Below are 5,809 nucleotides of genomic sequence, written 5' to 3'. Positions count from 1 at the left end.
CCAAGCCTCCCTGTCCTCAGCTGTCACTGCTCCTTTCAGAGCTGTGTGCAACACCACACTATTAAATGAGAACCGGGCATAGGACTCAGCAGGGAGAGCCTGCCTCACAAGTATACACCCTGGGGTTCCGTCCCCGGCACCACAAAAACTAGGTATGGTGGCACACACCTCTAATCCCAGCTCCCGGGAGGTGAAAGTAGAAGATCGGTTCAAGTCAGGCCAGCAAGATGGCTCAGCGGGGAGAGGTGCCTGCTGCCCAACCTTATAACCTGAGTTCCAGCCCTGGTACACGCTGGAGTTGAGAACACGGTGGAGTTGAGCCTCTCCATTGTTTTCTGACCTCCAACATGCAAGACAAAGCAAGCATGCACTCCCCCGCCTCCCGCACCCCGACCCCCACAGTCAATAAATACATACATACATTACTTTTCCCCTCTCCCTTCGATGGACTGCTGAGATGTTTCTGTGTGGCTCTCTTGATAACTGCACACTTGCTGGGAGACGCCGGCATCTCCGCACTGCTTGTGTGAGGCCTGGCCATGGTGCTAACACACTGCATCACACACTGCCTTCCCAGTACTTGCCCTTTCTTCCCCCCCACCACTCCCCAGACTGGCACCTCCCAAGTGAAGGAACAATGCTTTCTTCTTTGCCTTTGTTTCCTAGGGAACTCAAGTTTAGAAACTCCACTAAAGAGTAAAAGCAGAGCATCCAAGTTTCTTACTGGCCAGGACAAACTTAGAAAACAATTAAAAAAAAAAAAAAAACAATTCAGAAGATGCAATGATAGAAACCAACTGCACTAAAATGGTATATTTTGACCCCCAAATATACTAGTGGTTATACATACAAACACTTAAATATAAGGGTACTAAGTATATATTTACTGTACTACATATTAATGCAATTTACACATTAAATGTAAATGGATTAAGTGCTTTAATTAAAAGATCAAAATTGTCAGACTGGCAGGCAGTGGTGGCACAAGCCTTTAATCCCAGCACTCAGGAGGCAGAGGCAGGTGGATCTCTGTGAGTTCGAGGCCACCCTGGTCTACTGAGCAAGTTCCAAGACAGTTAAGGCTACAGAGAAACCCTGTCTTGAGAAACAAAACTGTCAAACTGAATAACAAGAATATGGAAGGGTTAGGGTGAAATCAGGGATCGAGTGCTTATCTAGCTTGCAGGAGGACCTGTGTTTAAACCGAAGCACTAGAGAAAAGTGAAGTGAAAAATGCATGCATTTGACATGAAGAAAGAAGGCTCTGTGTGGTGATATTGTGTTCTCCAATATATCGTGCACCCTAATAAACTTATTTGAAGTCAGAGAACAGAGCAGCCACTAGATAGAAACAGAGGCCAGAAAATGGTGGTACACACACCTCGAATCCTAGCATTCCAGAGGCAGAGATCTGTCTGGATCTCTGTGAGTTCAAAGCCACATTGGAAACAGCCAGGCATAGTGACACATGTCTTTAATCCCAGGAAGTGATGGCAGGAAGCAGAAAGGTATATAAGGGGTGAGGACCAGGAACTAGAGCCTTGTTAAGCTTTAAGGCTTTTGAGAAGCAGTTCAGCTGAGATCCATTTGGATGAGGACACAGAGGCTTCCAGTTTGAGGAAATGAGATCAGCTGAGGAACTGGCAAGGTAAGGTTAGTTGTGGCTGGTTCTGTTTCTCTGATCTTCCAGCATTCACCCCAATACCTGGCTCCAGGTTTGTTTTTATTAATAGGAGCCTTTAAGATTCGTGCTACACATATGAACACCTGGTTTTTGACAAAGGAGCCAAAACTATACAATGGAAAAAGTAAGTATCTTCAACAAATGGTGCTGGCATAACTGGATCTCAATATGTAAAAGATTACAAATAGATCCATATCTGTCACCATGCACAAAACTCAAGTCCAAGTGGATCAAAGACCTGAACATAAATCCAGTTACACTAAACTTAATAGAAAAGAAAGTAGGAAGCACTCTTGAATGCATTGGCACCGGAGACCATTTCCTAAATAAAACACCAACAGCACAGACCCTGAGCACAACAATTAATAAATGGGACCTCTCAAAATTGAGAAGCTTCTGCAGGGCAAAAGACACAGTCAATAAGACAAAAAGACAGCCAACAGAATGGGAAAAGATCTTCATCAACCCCACATCTGACAGAGGATTGATCTCCACAGTATATAAAGAACTCAAGAAACTAGACATCAAAATACTTAACAGTCCAATTAAAAAATGGGCTAAAGAGCTAAACAGAGAATTCACAAAACAAGAATCACAAATGGCTGAAAGACATTTAAAGAAATGCTCAACTTCCTTAATCATCAGAGAAATGCAAATCAAAACCACCTTACACCTGTCAGAATGGCTACAATCAAAAACACCAATGACAGTCAATGTTGGAGAGGATGTGGAGCAAAGGGAACACTCCTCCACTGTTGGTGGGAATGTAAACTTGCACAACCACTGTGGAAATAAGTATGGCGGTTTCTCAGAAAATTAGGAATTGAACTACCTCAAGACCCAGCCATCCCACTCTTGGGTATATACCCAAGGAATGCTGATTCATACCATAAAGATACATGCTCAGCTATGTTCATAGCAGCACTATTTGTAATAGCCAGAACCTGGAAACAACCTAGATGTCCATCAACGGAAGAATGGATGGAAAAAAATGTGGTACATATACACAATGGAGTACTACTCAGCAGAGAAAAACAATGAAAGCATGAAATTTGCAGGCAAATGGATGGAACTAGGAAAAATCATCCTGAGTGAGGTAACCCAAACCCAGAAAGACAGTCATGGTATGTACTCACTCATAAGTGGATTCTAGATATAAAATAAAGAACAATCAGACCACAACCCATAAAACCATGGAGGCTATATATATAGTATGGAGGTCCCTAGGACAACTGTGGCTTATAATAAATCTCGGTTTTACTCAATTATTGAAAAAAAAAAAAAAGCCAAATGAATGGAAACACATGAACTATGAACCAAAGGCTGAGGGGCCCCCAGCTGGATCAGGCCCTCTGAATAGGTGAGACAGTTGATTGGCTTGATCAGTTTGGGAGGCAACTAGGCAGTGGGACCAAGTCCTGTGCTCATTGCATGAGTCGGCTGTTTGAAACCTGGGGCTTATGCAGGGACACTTGGCTCAGTCTGGGAGGAAGGGACTGGACCTGCCTGGACTGAGTCTACCAGGTTGATCGCAGTCCTCGGGGGAGGATTTGCCCTGGAGGAGGTGGAAATAGGGGGTGGGTTAGGGTAAGGGGAGGGGGTGGGAGGGGGTGGGAGGGGGGAGAATAGGGGAACCCGTGGCTGATATGTAGAACTGAATGGTATTGTAAAATAAAATTTAAAAAAAAAAAGTGTTCAATATCCCTAACTATCAGGCAAATGCAAATTAAAACTAATTTGAGATACCACCTAATCCCAATCAGAATGGCTATCATCAATAAATCTGACAACAAATGTTGGAAAAGATGTGGAGAGAAAGGAAGCTTTATTCACTATTGAGAAGGATGACAATTAATATAGACACTGTGGAAATGAGCTTGGGTAGTCCTCAAAAAATTAAAACTAACCAGTCAGTGCTGGTGTACACCTTTAATCCCAGCACTTAGAGGAGGCAGAGGCAGGCAGATCTTTGTGAGTTTGAGGTCAGCCTGGTTTACAGAGCAAGTTCCAGGATAGCAGGACTGTTATATAGAGAAACTTTGTCTCAGAAAACCAAAAATAAATAAATTAATAATAAATAAAACTAAAACTACCATATGATTACATTATTTCACTCCTCACATATACCCAGAGAACTTCATACCTTACCATAGAGATATTTACACTCCATGTTTACTGTTGCTTTATTCACTATAGCAAAGAATTAGAATCAACCTCATTTACACTCCATGTTTACTGTTGCTTTATTCACTATAGCAAAGAATTAGAATCAACCTCATTGCCCATCAACATATGAATGGATAATAAAAATTTGATATACATATAATGGACTACAATTTATCTCTAAAGAAAAATGTGATTACATTTGCAGAAAAATGGATGAACTTGGAATGTATAATATTAAGTGAGGTCACACAATCTCAGGAAGAAAAACAATGCATGTTCTTCATATGCAGAATCTAACCAATAATAAATATATACTTATAAATAAATGTATATGTGGGGACAGTGTAACATGCAGAAAAGAGAGCAAGAAAGGCTAAATATGAGAGGATGAGGAAGGATAGGTGTGAAAGGATAGAAAGCTAATTAATTGTCTTTCTAGTTCAACTCAGTCTGGGTGGTGGATAAGTGCTTTACAGTATTTGCAATAGTTCAGTATAACATCCACTGTGAGGCTTCACAGCTTCTGTTCCAACCAGCTACTCAAACTGTAAACAAGTTCACCAAGTTGTCTAGTCTTTGGGTCTGGTTAATTTGGGTAGGTGATTCTTCTTTTATTTGCAGTGCTGCTTTTTTTAAAGATTTATTTATTTATTATGTATACAGTATGTATGGGGGTTGGGGATTTAGCTCAGTGGTAGAGCGCTTGCCTAGCAAGCACGAGGCCCTGGGTTCGGTCCTCAGCTCTGTTAAAAAAAAAAAAAAATTAAAAAAAAAAAAGACAAAATACAGCATGTATGCCTGCAGGCCAGAAGAGGGTACCAGATCTCATTACAGATGGTTGTGAGCCACCATGTGGTTGCTGGGAATTGAACTCAGGATCTCTGGAAGAGCAGCCAGTGTTCTTAACCTCTGAGCCATCTCTCCAGCCCTGTAGTACTTTTTTATAATAAAAAATTTTAATTAAAAAGGGGGGAGGGGCTGGAGAGATGACTCAGTGGTTAAGAGCAGTGACTGCTCTTCCAGAGGACCCGGGTTCAAATCTGTCTTAGTTACAGTGTCTATTGCTGTGAAGAGACATCACAATCATGACAACTCTTGTAAAGGACAACATTCAATTGGGGTGGGTTGCTTACAGTTCAAAGGTTTAGTCCACTATCATCATGGCCAGAAGCAAGGCAGCATGCAGGCAGACACTGTACTGAGGCTGAGAGTCCTTACATCTTGATCCAAAGGCAACAGGAAGTGAACTGTCTCACTGGGCATAGCTTGAACATAGGAGAACTCAAAGCCCACCCCCACAGTGACACACTTCTTCCAACAAGGCCATACCTCCAAATAGTGCCACTCCCTTTGGGGGTCATTTTCTTTCAAACCACCACAAATTCCCAGCACCCACACAGCAGCTCACACTTGTCTGTAACCCTATTTCCAGGGCTTCTGACACCCTCACACAGACATACATGTAGGCAAAACACCAATGAACATAAAATAAAATAAATTTAAAGAATGAACCACTGAGTCTAAACTCAATGATTATGAATCCTGAGAGAAACATCAATTACTTTGGTACATTTGGTGTGATTGTGTGTGTGTGTGTGTGTGTGTGTGTGTGTGTGTGTGTGTGTGTGTGTGTGTAGCACCCAGACTGGGCAGTTTACAACTGCCTTTAACTCCAGTTCCAGGAAATCTGATACCCTCTTCTGACCCCTGTGGGTACCTATACACTTATGGTGAACATAAACTCATGCAGACACTTACACAAGCATGTGAATAAAAATCTAAAAACAAAAAAATTGAGACTATGACATCAATTTAACATTATAAGTTATATGTAATCATGAGTTAGACTGAAAATATGACTCAAAATAATAGAAAACAAATTAATTGAATTTATATGTATATTTCTGTTAGAATATAAATAAAAATATATTTTCATAGCAAAAAGTTTAGGTCAGATTC

The sequence above is a fragment of the Peromyscus leucopus genome, chromosome 11 (genome assembly GCF_004664715.2).
Source record: "Peromyscus leucopus breed LL Stock chromosome 11, UCI_PerLeu_2.1, whole genome shotgun sequence".
NCBI lineage: Eukaryota > Metazoa > Chordata > Mammalia > Rodentia > Cricetidae > Peromyscus > Peromyscus leucopus.
Note: the sequence above shows the minus strand (reverse complement) of the source record.